Source organism: Ahaetulla prasina, chromosome 7 (genome assembly GCF_028640845.1).
Source record: "Ahaetulla prasina isolate Xishuangbanna chromosome 7, ASM2864084v1, whole genome shotgun sequence".
Classification (NCBI taxonomy): domain Eukaryota; kingdom Metazoa; phylum Chordata; class Lepidosauria; order Squamata; family Colubridae; genus Ahaetulla; species Ahaetulla prasina.
The window spans coordinates 23107991-23124069 of NC_080545.1; the positions used below are offsets into that span (position 1 = coordinate 23107991).

The 16079-nt window shown below is 39.2% G+C and overlaps 1 long non-coding RNA gene across 1 annotated transcript in view; it reads right to left on the reverse strand.

The window, feature by feature from the left end:
- Positions 1–1843: 1843 nt before the first annotated feature.
- LOC131202116 (uncharacterized) overlaps positions 1844–16079 on the reverse strand; it is a 33810-nt gene continuing 19574 nt past the window's right edge. The window contains exons 2-4 of the long non-coding RNA XR_009156063.1: positions 3580–3675; positions 2819–2900; positions 1844–2254 (exon numbers count right to left, since the gene is read on the reverse strand). This is a non-coding gene — a long non-coding RNA (uncharacterized LOC131202116). The remainder of the gene's footprint in view (positions 2255–2818; positions 2901–3579; positions 3676–16079) is intronic.

Here is a 16079-nt window from a genome sequence, read left to right on the forward strand (position 1 = left end):
ACAAAGAACGGGATGACAGAAGAAGGATATATCAATCAACTTATATTAAAGGCTTGTAAAAATACAAAAATAAGCCTTGAGGGAAATATTATCCCTTTGTTATAAAAACTCAGGGATTTATATTAACTGATATATAAACTGAAACCTCTGGGAAGAGGAAAGGTTGTTTGAAGAATAACTGGGAGTTCAATAGATCATAATAAATTTTGCATTTCTCCTAGTAAATTTGGGGATTACATTATATAGTGGCTGATATAATACAGAAATGGATAGCTTTAATTTGCCTAAAAATTATTATGAGCAGGAAGATGATTGGTTTCATTTAAGCTCTTTGTCATATTTTTCTGTTCTCCTGTCCTCTCTTTCTTTTCATTCTTTTCTTCCATTCTGTGATCTCCACTGAATTGCTATGGTCACTCTCAATCCACCTGCAGCTCAGTTAAGCATCATCTCCTAATTAAATCTCAGTTCAACATCCCATCCTTTTACTTTCTTCCTATCCAAATATAGCTAGGATGATAGACATTCTCAATATATTTGCACAGGAATAGCTATAAGCATGTGTGTGTGTGTATAATATATATATATTTAAGATATTGAAATAAGAGACTAAAGATATCTTCAGACATTCCAATAAAAAGAACTGAACAATATGTTGATAGCTGCTTAAAAGAACTCAGCTGTTAGGCTGTTTTTTACACAACATTGAGGATTTGACATTTTAATAATTTTAAACTTAATACCACTTCCAAAAAGTTCAAATATGAGTTAACAATAATGTCATTAAAACAAGGTTTAGAAAGGTAGCATTAATGAGAGTTCACTGTTTCTTTTTATGTTATTAGAAGAAACATTAAGGCCCAGGCAAACTTTTACAAAAAATAGTCCTGCTACCCTTCCCTTCCTTTCCCTTCCCTTCCCTTCCCTTCCCTTTTATCACTTTTACAGGTAGTCCTCAATTTATGAGCACAATTGAGCCCAAAACTTCCATTGTTAAGCAAGAGGGTTAAGTGAATTTTCCCCCATTTTATGATCATTATTGCTAATCATTTCAGTTGTTCAGTTAGTAACATGATTGTTAGATGAATTTGACTTCCCCATTGTCTTTGTATGTCAGAAGATCACAAAAGGTGATCGATCACATGGTCCTGGGACACTGCAATTGTCATAAAAATGTGCCATTAGCTAAGCATCCAAATTTTGATCATGTGACCACGGGGAAGCTGCAGTGGTCATAAATGTGAAAAATAGTCATGTCATTTTTTTCAGTGCTGTTTTAACTTTGAATGGTCACTAAACAAATTTTCTACAAAACACAGGCTCATATTGTACCTTTATTTATGATTGGAAATCAGATAATCAAAGAAATGAGATATGAAAAAAGCACACAGTCTTTAGGAAAACAAGTGAAGGAATAATATTCAAAGTTTATTGATTTATTCAATTTGTATGGGTGCCCATCGCAAATAAGTGACACTGGGTGGCAAACAACCATTAAATCAAGTAACCATTAAAAACAGAATATAAAAATAAATACATATACATATACATACGTAAGGGACATTTATATGTGTCCAGTTATATGGCACTCTTTTAAGGCAAACACAAGAAAAAGAAGATAGAAATTCAGTCAAAAGGGCTCCCTTCCGACTTTCAAGGTTCTGTCAATGGAGCTTTACAATAAGGTAGAATTAATTCATTTAGTCATGTTTCCTCTCTGGTTTACCTGGGAGACATGACACAATGTTTGGACACTCTGTGTGTGTGTGTGTGTGTGTGTGTGTGTGTGTGTGTGTGTGTGTTTATACATACATACACACACACCACACACACACACACACGTATCTATATCGATCGATCGATCATGTGTATGTGTGTGTATGTAAATGTATGTACATTGTGTCAGGCCTCCCAGGTAAATAAATTAAGTAGTAAAACTGATTATGGTTGGCATCTGCTCCAGAACACATGCAGCTTCAATGCCATCTTTGAAACTCCAAGGGGAACTTCAGCAGTAGTGAGGTCCACTCTTCCAATGCTTTAGAAGCACAAATATCAGGATTTGTTACAAAGTCGGAAGATAAAACAGAGCAAATTCAACCATTACATAAAATTGCTCCAATTTATCGAAGGAAGAAATGAAGGGCCATTCCCTGAGACAGAGTGGAGATCCTTTTCATCCATCCTTGAGTAACTGTATAGCTGGATCAACATCAGAGATTGGGAGGTCACAGCTCCTCTACTTCTAGGTCACCTGCATAGAAATAAAAGGTGAGAAAAATTGAAAGAAAGAGATATTGAAATGTGATCTGTTTGCTATATAGGTGGAAAACATATACAGGTTTTCCATCTCTAGGAATTGTCCTCAACTTATGACAACAACTGAGCTCAAATGTTCGTGATCAGTCATTGCAGTTTTAAATCAAATCACCACATGACTGAATTCAATTTTACAACAGTTTTTACAATAGCTGTTAAATTAATCACATGGCAGTAATTCCAAATGCAGATTATCAAGTGGCTGTATTTTGCCTTTTTTTTTTTGCTCTAAAACAAAGAAAAACATGATCATGTAAACATTTGAAGCTGATCATAAATTTGAGCTTGTTGCCAAGTACCCAAAATGTGATCACATGAGTTGGTGTAACTGTCGTAACTAAGAGGGCAGGTCATAAGTCTATCATGCCTTTGCACAGTTGAACAGCAATTGGTCATAAATTGAGGATTACCATTGGAAATATAAAGCGTGGGATTGATTTTCTGTCACTTCATGTGCCAATACCCTCCCCCTTCCCCTTAGCGTTCTAAATAAAGTTACCTTCATTAATGTAAGCATAGGTCTTTGCAGCATGCCAGATTTCCCTGGGGACTTCTGGAAAAGATTTCTGGACTTCATGAAGCTGGAAGATACAGAAAGAAGTGCCTCACACTGTTGTCAAGATGTTTCGTACAATAATTCTCCTTCCCTTGTCTATCGACACAAATATTAGTAGCAAGGGATTCCTTAGTCCATCACCAAGTGGAATAAGAGGAAAATGCACCCCCCGCACTTTGGTTCCAAGAGAGTGGTTATTCGAGGGTGGGGTCCCAAGAGCAATGGGGGACTGAAGGGCTACAATTCATGACCCTTTAGTTTTGCTATGTACATCGATCCTGGGATGATGGTTCCCACAGTAGAGGAGCTGGTTCAGCGCTGGAAAGAACAATCTCCCATATGGGTCAAAGTGCTGTGGAATTGACAAAGAAAGGACACTTTTGCTTATTTCTGAGACCCAAGAATCTCACTGCCAAAACATAACGTGTGCAATTTATAATACACCCTTGTCTCAGTCTCTGGGACTGTCCAGTCCCTCTAATAACACTGCAGCATTCCCAAAATTTATTCCAAAGAGGTCCCTGCCTGAAGAACAGCAACTTTTGTGACAAACCAAGTTTCTCTCATGGTACTTGATGCCCATCTTAAGGAACAATACTCCAGTTATTGTTCACATAGGGACATTCGATAGGAGTTTTTTTCTGTTAATTTTTACACTGACCAAGTGTTTCTTCAAGCTCCTCATGGGATTTTTGGGACCTTACCTTCAAAATAAAAATGAAGTGTTCTGAGGTGGGAGACTGCCGGAGAAGGCTTCTGAGCGTGAGGCCAAAGGCCTCCTCTACCAATTTCTTCTCCACCTTAAAAGAAACATAAGAGATGGCGCTTATTACTTTTGGGAAACATTTTCCCATCCATGCCAACAGCAGAAAGGAAATTCCAGAAATGTTGCTGAAGAAATGTTTACTTCAGGAACATCTTCATCATGTATCTCAGTTGTAGCCATCCAATTGAGGATAGAGATGTCTAACAGTATGGATTCTACTGGTGGATCCATGGCTGGTGTGACCATGCTCATTTCTGAGACCCAAGAATCTCACTGCAGAACCACAATGTGTGCAATGTATAATACATCCTTCTCTCAGCCTCTGGGACTGTCCAGTCCCTCTAATAATGCTCCAACATTCCTAAATTTTATTCCGAAGAGAACCTTGTCCAAAGAACAGCAACTTTTGTGACAAGTCAAGTTCTTATGGTACTTGACGCCTGTCTTAAGGAACAATTCTCCAGTTATTGTTCACACAGGGACATTTTATACAAGTTTTAACACTTGATTCTGGAATGTTTGCACTGGTCAGCTGCTCCTTCAAGCTCCTCATGGGATTTCTGGGCCCTTACCTTCAGAATAAAAAGGAACTGCTCTGTGGTGGGACACTGTCAAAGAAGGCTTCTGAGCGTGAGGCCAAAGGCCTCCACCAACTTATCCTGTAGTTGGCATCTGAGATCTTTTTCTACTTGCAGTTTACTTTTTTTTAATTGTTCATATTTCTTATTGTGGCATATCTTCATAGATTCTACTTCTCCTTGCAGTTTACAAATGGTAGATTTCAGCTTGATATTTTTGGTTGACGTAACCTCCAAATGGTGATAAAGTCAAATATAAAATTAAATATTATATTTAATATTGTATATTATATGTTAATATTAGTTTTAATATTTTATTTTAAATGTCCAATGTTATAGTTGTTTTATTCTGTTATTTTTGGCATTGTAAGACCCCCAGAATTGCTCAGTAGTAAGATGGGCAGCCTACAGATTTACTAAATAAATACTTAAATGTTGCTGTTACCATATGGTAACTTTGAAACCATTCAACAGAATGCTTTGCATTAACCAGGCAGGTATCGCTATCATAGTGAGATTACAATACTAAAATTTTCATATTGACATTATCCAATCTGAAATAAATAAGCAAAAATGCAACTTTACAAGAATTGAAACATTTTTTGCTTACCTATCATATTTCCTCTGGAAATGCTTTACTTTTTTTCTTCTTTGTAAAATTGTTTATACATTTGCGATTCGATATTTTTGGTCTGAAATGACAAATAATCATCACTTCTGATTGCTTTCAACGAAGCAACCTTTGTCTAATTCACAAAATGTGTAATTTAGAAGAAAAATCCTTGCTGTACACTCAAATCTTAATTACACCATTAACTGAGAATATATTGTCTGAGTGTAGCAACTTCATGAAATCAAAATGTTAAGCAATTTACTTATTCAGCCAGAATCGAGGACTATTCCGTCCAACAAAGTGGAAAATTGAGAAAATCTTTAGAGCTAGCTCGTCTGAAGAACTATTTACATCTTGGAGAACCTATTCGTTTTGCTCACTAACAACTGAGGTAGTCTTTGACCTGAGCCAATAGAATTCCCAGAGAGGGGAAGGCCTCCTTTGGGATCTACCACAGGTGATCTGCTCCACCTTTTCTGCATACACTGTTGGCAGCCAAAGATCTCTAGGAACCTACTAACAAATCTCTCAAGCTGCCTCTTTCTCACCTTTTGGTACAGAAGCCAAAGCTCTTTGTATGTAACCTGCCTTTCTCTAGAGCAGCTCCATTAAGCTCTCTGACTAAGCAAGACTCACCAATGCAGCTTCTGGTCAACTTCTAGTCAAAATCAGTTGTGTTGCGAGGTGTGTGTGTGTTTGTGTGAACTCTGCTGGGTCTAGAGTCAGCTCCCTCTGTTCTTTCTGCTTAGGTGCAAATACCTTTTTCTGCATGCCAAACTATTGTTAGATGATGATGAGTTTAAGGACAGTGAAAAAGCAGAGAAATTCTCTCCTGATCTTTTTAACCTCAGATATCATTTCTCATACAGCAATCCAAGCCATAAAAATGTATTCATAGAAAAGATTCTACCCAAATAAAATATTGCCTAGCTTAATGATGCCGGGCAGCAAATCACAATGCTTGCTTGTTCCAACATTGAGGGATCCAGCTCTTAAGAAAGCCAAAAAAATTGGACTTTTTCTTTTTATTCAAGAGGCTTATAGACTGCCCCTTAGTATGGGAGTTCTATTAAACCATCCACTTAAACAAGACTCATTATGATAGCTCTTTGGTGCACATCACAGCTCTCCCCTCTCAATTCTTTCTCTTTCCAATAAATATTTGGAAGTAGATGCCTAAATGAATAATACTGCAGTTTTAATAAAGTTAAGCAAACTGATGCTCTCCAGGTATGTTGAATGAAAGGTAAAGGTAAAGGTTCCCCTCGCACATACGTGCTAGTCATTCCCAGCTCTAGGGGCCGATGCTCATCCCCGTTTCAAAGCCAAAGAGCCAGCGCTGTCCGAAGACGTCTCCGTGGTCATGTGGCCAGCATGACTCAACACCAAAGGCGCACAGAATGTTGTTACCTTCCCACCAAAGGTGGTCCCTATTTTTCTACTTGCATTTTTACATGCTTTCGAAACTGTTAGGTTGGCAGAAGCTGGGACAAGTAACGGGAGCTCACCCTGTTACACAGCAGCACTAGGGATTCGAACCGCTGAGCTGCTGACCTTTCGATTGACAAGCTCAACGTCCTAGCCCCTGGGCCACCGTGTCCCCTATATGTTGAACTACAAATGCCATAATTCCTATTGGCCTGAATGGCATTGTCTGACGGAGGACATTAACTTATAGAGGTAGGTAGAATCCAATGTTGTTAATCTGATGTTCTGTCTCCGTCCTCACTTTGGAGTAATGAGCTGGCCTACAGCCAGTGGTTTCATGGCTCCTATCAGTCCTGGCCGAGAAAACGCAGCTGCCTGCCAAAAAGTTCAAACAGATTAAGACTTCAGCTCACTTCGACACGATTCAACTAATTTGCTTCCCATAGAAGTGAGAACAGTCCCAAAGCTCCTTATATATCCTGTGGGGTGGGGCTCCTGCCCCGCCCTTCCCTTTGATGATGCTGCCTCTCTAATCTTCTGAAGCCTGGGTCGGTCCAGGCTTGATTAGTATGGTTATCAGCTGCGTCTGTAGGCGTAGCCTAAGAAAGGGAGGAATCAGGGGATGTCGGCCTCATTATGTCCTCCGACTGGCCTGGTTCTGGCTCCTGGAGTCGGGCCAAAGGAATCGGTGCTCCCGAGGTAAGCCTTACCGGCCCTTCCCCCTCACTCTCAGAGTCACTTTCGGGCACGGGGCCAGGTTCGGGGGCTGGAGCCACAACATCTGATATAGTCATTGGGAGAACCACTGAAATTTGGGGTGTTTTGTTTTTGGTGATGTTCCTCTTGAATATGCAGCAGAATTTACATGAACAAATCTAATTTCTGGACTTCTTTAACATCCTGTTTAATTTTATTTTAGGAAATCTTTCTTGGTGCCATTCATCTTCTTACCCTGCACAAAAACCAACCACAATATTTTCTCTTCATCTTTCATTTGACAGACTATCTTTGTTTGACAGCCTTTTTAGTCAGCTAGCAAAACTCAATGCTTTCCAGGGGTTTCCACAAAAAATCTATTCATTTGTTTGCCATTTTTTTTACTTGCCATGAACAAGCTGATTGTTTAGCTAGAGCAGCTTATACTGAAACAGAATTTTGTTTTTTAAAAATCCATGCCTCGTTTCTTTATGCACAGAGAGGCTTGTAATCTGACAACAATAATGGTTTGATTCCTGATTAATGGGGTCTTAAGCAGCTTATTAAATATATCATTCTTGGTCCTTCTATCAGAAGATAGGCAAATTAGCCATCTCAAAACTAAAAGTTGCACCTGAAGTTACATTTTCATGGACTAAATAAACAACATGTGATCTTGCATGTATTCCAGTTTCAGTCATCCCTGCCAGCATGTAAACTAGTGCAGGGATCAACCTTTCAGACCTCAGGGACCACTAAATTCATAATTTTAAATCCTGTGGACCACTAATATGATCTGCCTTATGACTGGGTGGGATGGGGGTGGCTAGGTGGTTGTGTGACTGAGTTGGCGTGGCCAACTCAATATCACTCACGTCGAGGAGCCAAGCTCTTTAGGGCCCCAACAGGAAGCAGTTGTTGGAGCAAAGCAGCCACCATGAGAAAGAGTTGGCAAAACAGCTCAGTTCAAATTGGATCTGGCCGAGAAGGAGGCTCAGCTGAAACACCTCAGTGAGGACTATGAGTATAGGCTTTCCAAGCAGAGGGAAGACCTGTGGGAGCGCAAGGCCAGGTACGGGCGTCTGGAGGTTCAGTGGGCTGAGATGGTCATCCAGTTCCACGGTGCCTCTGTCAGAGAAAATGGGTTTCCGAGCTCTGTTTTCAGCTGCAATGGCCTACTGCAAACCTCTGCCAGTGAAAACTTTATATGATTAGTCTCCCCCTAATGTGACATTTTCCCTTCTCTTTTATCAGAAATAGGTTTGGTGGCATTTCGGATGTATGTGCTCTCGGAGCAGTGTCAAGAATTTAAGAACCGACATTGGCCTCCTGTTGCACACTCTTACGTTAGCGTGATGCAGAACCCTAGATGACTTTTTTTTAAAAATAAACAAAACATAATCCCAGTCATTTGTCAAGAAACCACAGAAAAGAAAATAGTGGCATGAATGGTTAGTCTCATGTATAAACTAGCCAGAAACAGCAGTGAATTCTGGACAGTGACAAAATCAATAGAAATTGTTCTTAGTAGGATATATTTTACTAGGAACTAAATGCTTTTCTAAGAAGCAGTCGCATACTAAACAAAGAACAGGTGTCTCTCTTTTTTTAAAAAAAAAAATCCCCTATTTGGCAAAACACAGATAAAAAAAATATTACATATTTATTCAACAAATCCATGATATTTTAGTATCATTTTCTCCAAGCTTAACTAGATTCTTCACAGCCCCAACCTACCCCAATGTTTTGGAGGTTTGTCTGTTTTTTTAAAGGAATTGTTGGATTTTATTTCATGGATTTACCTTAAGGATGATCAGGATTGACTAATAATGATGCATGAAATGAAAGCATTCCATTTCATAAAATGGAGGCAAGATACCAAAAAGGTCTTCCAAATTCAAAGATGGTTAATAACTACTTTATGAAAACTATTTTGCTGAGATAAGGGTATGTATTGAATGCAAAGAGTAGATTTAGAAAAGCTCTAACAGTCAACAGTCAGTAATACTATCAAGAATTTAGAACTCCGCTGCCTTCGACATGACCTGAGTTTAACTCATAGAATCATCTATTACAATGTCCTTCCTGTCGAAGACTACTTCAGCTTCAATTGCAACAATACACGAGCACACAATAGATTTAAGCTTAATGTGAACTGCTCCAATCTTGATTGCAGAAAATATGACTTCAGTAACAGAGTTGTTAATGCCTGGAATTCACTACCTGACTCTGTGGTCTCTTCCCAAAATCCCCAAAGCTTTAACCAAAAACTGTCTACTATTGACCTCTCCCCATTCCTAAGAGGTCTGTAAGGAGCGTGCATAAGAGCACCAGTGTGCCTACCGTTCCTGTCCCATTGTTTCCTTTCGTTATATCCAATTAATATAGTTATTACATACTCATACTTAAATGGACTCCAGAGGATGGTAGAGGACAGGAAGGCCTGGAGGAACGTTGTCCAGGGGTCGCGATGGGTTGGACACGACTTCGCAACTAACAACAACAACACATACTCATACCTATATATATGCTTATATATTGTATAGTTATTTCATGCTTATGCTTATATATACTATGTGACAAAATAAATAAATAAAAATAAAAAATAAAGAAAAGACAAAACATAACTAGTACCCAATTCCAAATTCAATTTATTAGGGAGAAAGAAAGTGACTGAGAGAGTGTATGGTGACCCTCGCAAAATAACAGTCTACAAAATATTCATTTTAACTATAGATAAGGAAAGTTATTTTCAAATATAAGAGCTCTTTACAGAAGCAATGGTTACTTTTATTTCCTGAAATGGAAAAGAAAAAAGTCTTGCCCTAGTGAAGAGTCTCATTCTCAGACTCAGATTTTCGTTCAAATAAAATAACAGGATGCTTTTCAGAATAAGCTGCACTACTTCCTTCAGAACATTGAAATATTCATTGTGAAGCCATAGATTTAAATAAGAATAAAATTGGGGTGAGGGGAGAGGGAAAAAGCAGATACAAATAGCATCAATATTCATAAGCATTCACAAGCCATTTGAAGGATGCTTATCCTTCCAAATATTAATTTCTGCATTGTGATTGATATGAAAGATTTTTGTATATACAACAGTACCATAAAAGAACAATGACCTGGAATTTAGGATGATCCATAGTTCCCTCCCAACACACTAAAAGTAATGTTAACATAGGCAACAACCTATGCACATCTTCTCTCAGTTTTTCAGTTATTATTATTATTTAAATTGATACACTGCTCAACTCCTAGAGATTCTTTCAGTTGGACAACCTAGAACAGTGGTAGTCAACCTGGTCTCAGCTTTCATGGTGGGCGGTAGGGGTTTTGTCCGATACTGAAGCGCTTTCCTTTTTTTAAATTTAATTGACTTTTTTTAAAAAAAATTCATAGCATTATTTAAAAACATTTTCATTAGGTTTTCATAAAATTCCCCATGACAATTTAAATTTCTGAAAATATACTATTTGTATCGCCCGTGCATAAGTTTAGTTCACATTACGTAAGTGAAACTAAATGGCGCTATAGTGTGACTGCAAACAAAAGAGCCTTGTCCCAGAATAGCTCGCGCATCTCACCCCCACACCACCCAGCTGTAACAGACAAGCAGAGCTGGTAGCCAATGCCCCCCGCCCAAACCCAATCCACGATGCGCGAGAGGCATGCGCAGACAACGATACATGGTGCATTACTGTGGAACTGGTGGGCGGTTAGAAAATTTTACTACTAACAGAGATACAAAAGAGGGTGGTAGGTATAAAAAGGTTGACTACCCCTGACCTAGAATGATTAAAACCAAACTAGTTCTATGGGTTTTTCTCCCCAATTCAGGGGATATGTGCATGTGATACACACATGTATATGTGCAAACCCTATTCAAGTGATGATCAACGTTCAAAAATATCTACATTATTTTCAGGTTTTTGCACCTCATGCCATTTTTTTTTTATTCCCATTCACTGATTTTCAACCACATCTCTTCTTGTCAGCTCAAGTTACACAAATACTTCACTATTTCTCAACAAGGAGAGATAGATGATTAGATAGATAGACAGATGATTAGATAGATAGATAGATAGATAGATAGATAGATAGATAGATAGATAGATAGATAGATAGATAGATGGATGGATGGATGGATGGATGGATGGATGGACGGACGGACGGACGGACGGACGGACGGACAGACAGACTGACTTTTCTTGAGAAATCATGGAGTTAGGAGGATACCCCATTCAGTTTTCAGGTAGCCAAAAAACCCCAAAACCTTATGGACTACCTGGGTGCTAGGATAAAACTATTCATTCTACCTTGAACAGCTGAAGAAATTGTAAAACTGTAAATCTAAAAGATCCTGGAGGGGAAAAGAAAATTCATGATTTAAAAAAAATCTGTTGGATTGCAAATTGGCAAACTTCTTTAAGTTAACTAAAGATCTTTACTATCCTGGTAATTCAGCAGTGCTAATAAAGGGAAGTTTAGAACCTGTGCTGTACATAATAAGTGTTAGGCTAAGCTGGGAGGAGTTTCCTTCTTCTGCAAAGTAGTCAATGAACTGTTTAAGGTTAGTCTCCAACAAACCAAAGTGCTGCTGCCCAAACAGACATGCCCTCAAGTCAACATGACAAAGACAATTCTACTTCAGAAGCAGAGCACAGAAAGATGCCTTAGGGTCACCTTGAAAGTGAAAGAGGGATTAATAGAGGATGACATCTTCCATTCCTGCATCCTAGAAACAGTTGCTGACATGTTCTGGCAAGGAAGTAACTAGAAGTGGAGATAAATCATAGTTTTCTGCTTATCAGTCTTCCACATAGAGGAAGAGACAGTAGTGAAATGCACTTACCTTTGCTACTGGTTCGGAAATGTGAGTGTGCGCATCACTTCTGCATATGCGCAGAGTCTTCTGCACATGCACAGAGCCTTCTGTGCATGCAAAAGTCTTCTGCACATGGGCAGAGAGTAAAAAATGGGACGTAATGACATTCCAGTGGGTAGGTGAAGTCTCCCGCCACCAGCCCTACCAGTTTGCGCGAGCCAGATAGATCCAGCCGGATTTCACCGCTGGGAAGACAGAAAGGAAAATCAGGGTAAAAAAAGTGGGGGTTGAGAGAGAGAGAGAGAGAGAGAGAGAGAGATGCAGTGGTGGGATTCAGCCAGTTTGCACCACTTCGGGAGAACTGGTTGTTAACTTTCTGAGCAGTTTGGCAAACTGGTTGTTGGAAGAGATCATTAGGGCAGAGAACCGGTTGTTAAATTACTTGAATCCCACCACTGGAGAGATGTAATGTAAAACTGGCACACTATGGGCTTCAACAGCCCACCACTGACTTGTGACAAAGCCCTAATAGATTAGATTTGGCAACATGGCCCACAAGAAAAAAAGATTGCTTATCCATGTGTAATAGGTAACTTATTTTCTTGAAGTGTATTTCATTAACTATGCTGTTATCAGTTGCGAAGTCATGTCCGACCCATCATGACCCCATGGACAATGTTCCTCCAGACCTTCCTGTCCTCTACCATCCTCTGGAGTCGGTTTAAGCTCATGCTGACTGCTTCAGTGACTCCATCCAGCCACCTCATTTTCTGTCATCCCCTTCTTCTTTTGCCCTCAAATTTTCCCAGCATTAGGCTCTTCTCCAGTGAGTCCTTCCTTCTCATTATTTCTCATTAATTAATTAATTAATTCTTATTAGGTGGCCGAAGTATTTAAATTTAATCTTCAGGATCTGGCCTTTTAAAGAGCAGTCAGGGTTGATCTTCTCTAGGATTGACCAGTTTGATCGCCTTGCAGTCCAAGGGACTCAGGAGTCTTCTCCAGCACCAGAGTTCAAAGGCCTCAATTCTTTGGCACTCAGCCTTTCTTATGGTCCAACTTTCACAGCCATACATTGCAACTGGGAAAACCGTAGCCTTGACTATACGCACTTTTGTTGGCAGGGTGATGTCTCTGCTTTTTAATATGCTTAGTATCATTAACTATAGGTATGGGAGAAAGTGTAATTTATCCTTTGACCGCAACATGCGCCATGGAAGCATACTTACCTTCGCAATCAGAACAAAACAGCCCCGCCTACTAAAACCTACCCTGTGGATGTAGAAACCATTATTCTAAGCAGACGAAGAAGAAGATGACATCTAGCCCTGTGTTTCTTAATTTTGGCAACTTTAAACTTACTGACTGAGAAATTCTGGGATTTGAATTCCACACAGCTTAAACTTGCTAGGGCTGAGAGACACTGCTTCAATCATTAGTCTAGTTAAAAGATGGTGTGCAAATAGACACTTGGACTTTTAATTTAATAAACAAAAATCAAACAGTTCGACTTATGTTCAGAATAAAGAAAAAAAATCTGATGCTATCCTCTTAGACAAGTTTGGAACTTATGGGTCAGATCCTCCATTTTCCTTTAAAGGCTAAATTTAAAACTTGAACAACACACAATTTCTTACTGAATCCTAATATATTAAACAGTGTCTTACTGTAATTATAATTAGTATAGGATTAAATGATTGATTCAGAGCTAGGTGTGATTAAGAGACTGTGATCAGAAAAAAAAAGCTTCCCATTACTGACAATCATGGGAAACTATGGTCTTTCATCCTCTTATTATAGTTTTATTTTCTGTACGTTCTTGTATGGAAAGTTATTATCTCTGTTGTTTTCTTTGTTAATGTTTGTCATTTTTATTTGGATTGATATATTTGGTACTTTTAAATCTATCTACATATAGTGGAATTGTAAATTGGTACTATCAGACTAACAGTAAAATAATTGGATGGATGGATGGATGGATGGATGGACGGACAGTATTCTGACCACTAAATAATATATAATGTAATATTTGTTGAACTTTGAATATAGGCCAAAGAGTTTGCAAGTTGACCAATTACATCAATTTCAGTTTAAAGATGATCATTGGTATGCATGCAATTACTTTTTTGAGTGATTCCTGGGAATAAGAAACATGGAAAGCTAATATTGATTTTTGCCACTGTGTTTCTATCAAATAGCCCTCTGCCCCCATCTTTATGTTGGATTTCAAAAGAGCCATTTGCTTTATTACCAGACCCTTTGTGTCTTTTAGAGTAAAGCAGGCATTGGGAAATCAACATCTTTTGTATCCATACTGCACGTTTAAAAATGATATTATTATTATAATGAAGATGAAAAACCATAATATGCAATGGCCTGGGAATTTCCACAATTTATCTAAAATATTCTGGTTCCTCTTATAAGGAAAGACATTGAAAGAGAGCATTTTGGCATACCAGCAGTTTTACTTAGATGGAGAAAAAGAGACCGAACAGCATGTAAATGGCACCTGGTTTGAACAAAATGCATACAGCACTATTTTTCATAAATATCATATACCAGTGTGAGAATGTTAACATCTCTGCAACTGTCTATGGTAGATTAGTAAATAATCTGCAACTGCAGTGAAATGATTTCTCACTTCCTCAGTGATTTATTTTAATCAGTTTTTATGCAGTCAAATAAGTTTGAGAAATTATATTTTGGATTCCCTGCCTTTTTACTGTCTTGTCATATCCCCCTGCTTGTAGATTACATTAGCAACTAGAGCCTGGATATAAACATTCCCAGTAGTGTCTAAAACATTAGGACACAAAAATATCCCCAAGCCTGATGCAAATCCATCATGACATCTGACAGAAGTGTGTAAGTTGCAGCAACTGACATCATTCATGCAAGCGTCATTATTTGCCACCTTTATTCCTTCTTTCACAAACTCCACTGATTATTCCACTCTTAAATGTTTAGGCTTCCATATCTGTTACATGATGTGTTGTTTTTGCCTGCATCTGAAGATTTCTCTCCTGGCTGTTAAATCTCCCTTCAATCTTGGTTCCTACTTCTATTAACAGTTTCCTTTCCTTCAACTATATTCCTTTCTCTCAGTTGGTATCCTGCTAGCCTGTTTCCAGAAACAGATTCTCAAGTTCTTTATAAATAATAACAGTAGGCAATAATAAAGCAATAAATTAAATTGCACTCCATAAGCAGATGAGTGAATAGCAAAGCATGTTTTTTTTAAAAAGCAACAACAGTAAATCAGTACTGTAGGAAAATTAGTCCCATGCTACATCTCATAGATTTATTTATTTTTATTTTATTTTATTTATTTAATCACATTTTTATACCGCCCTATCTCCCAAGGGACTCAGGGCGGTTTACAGCCTATTAAAAACACAAATACACAAATATAAATACAAGATAAAACACAATTAAAAAACTTATTGAATAAGGCCGAATTTAAAATTATAATTAAAATAATAAAACCCCATTAAAAACTAAATTAAAATTAAAATCCTAGCCCAGTCCTGCGCAAATAAATAGATGTGTCTTAAGCTCGCAGCAAAAGTTCGAAGGTCGGGAAGTTGACGGAGCCCCATGGGAAGTTCATTCCAGAGGGTGGGAGCCCCCACAGAGAAGGCCCTTCCCCTGGGTGTCGCCAGTCAGCACTGCCTGGCGGGCGGCACCCCAAGGAGTCCCTCCCTGTGAGAGCACAAGGGTCGGTGGGAGGCAGTCGGTGGCAGCAGACGGTCCCGTAAGTAACCCGGCCCTAAGCCATGGAGCGCTTTGAAGATGGTTACCAAGATCTTGAAGTGCACCCGGAAGGCCACAGGTAGCCAGTGCAGTCTGCGCAGGAGTGGTGTCACATGGGAGCCATGAGGGGCTCCCTCTATCACCCGCGCAGCCGCATTCTGGACTAACTGGAGCCTCCGGGTGCTCCTCAAGGGAAGCCCCATGTAGAGAGCATTGCAGTAATCCAGGCAAGATGTCACGAGAGCATGAGTGACTGTGCATAGGGCATCCTGGTCTAGGAAGGGGCGCAACTGGCGAACCAGGCGAACCTGGTAAAAAGCTCTCCTGGAGATGGCCGTCAAATGGTCTTCAAAAGACAGCCGACCATCCAGGAGAATGTCCAAGTTGCGCACCCTTTCCATTGGGGCCAATGACTGCAATGGAAAGACCGTGGCTGCAGCTGACTGTACCGGGGTGCCGGCATCTACAGCCATTCTGTCTTGGAGGGATTGAGCTTGAGCCTGTTTCTCCCCATCCAGACCCGTATGGCCTCCAGACACCGG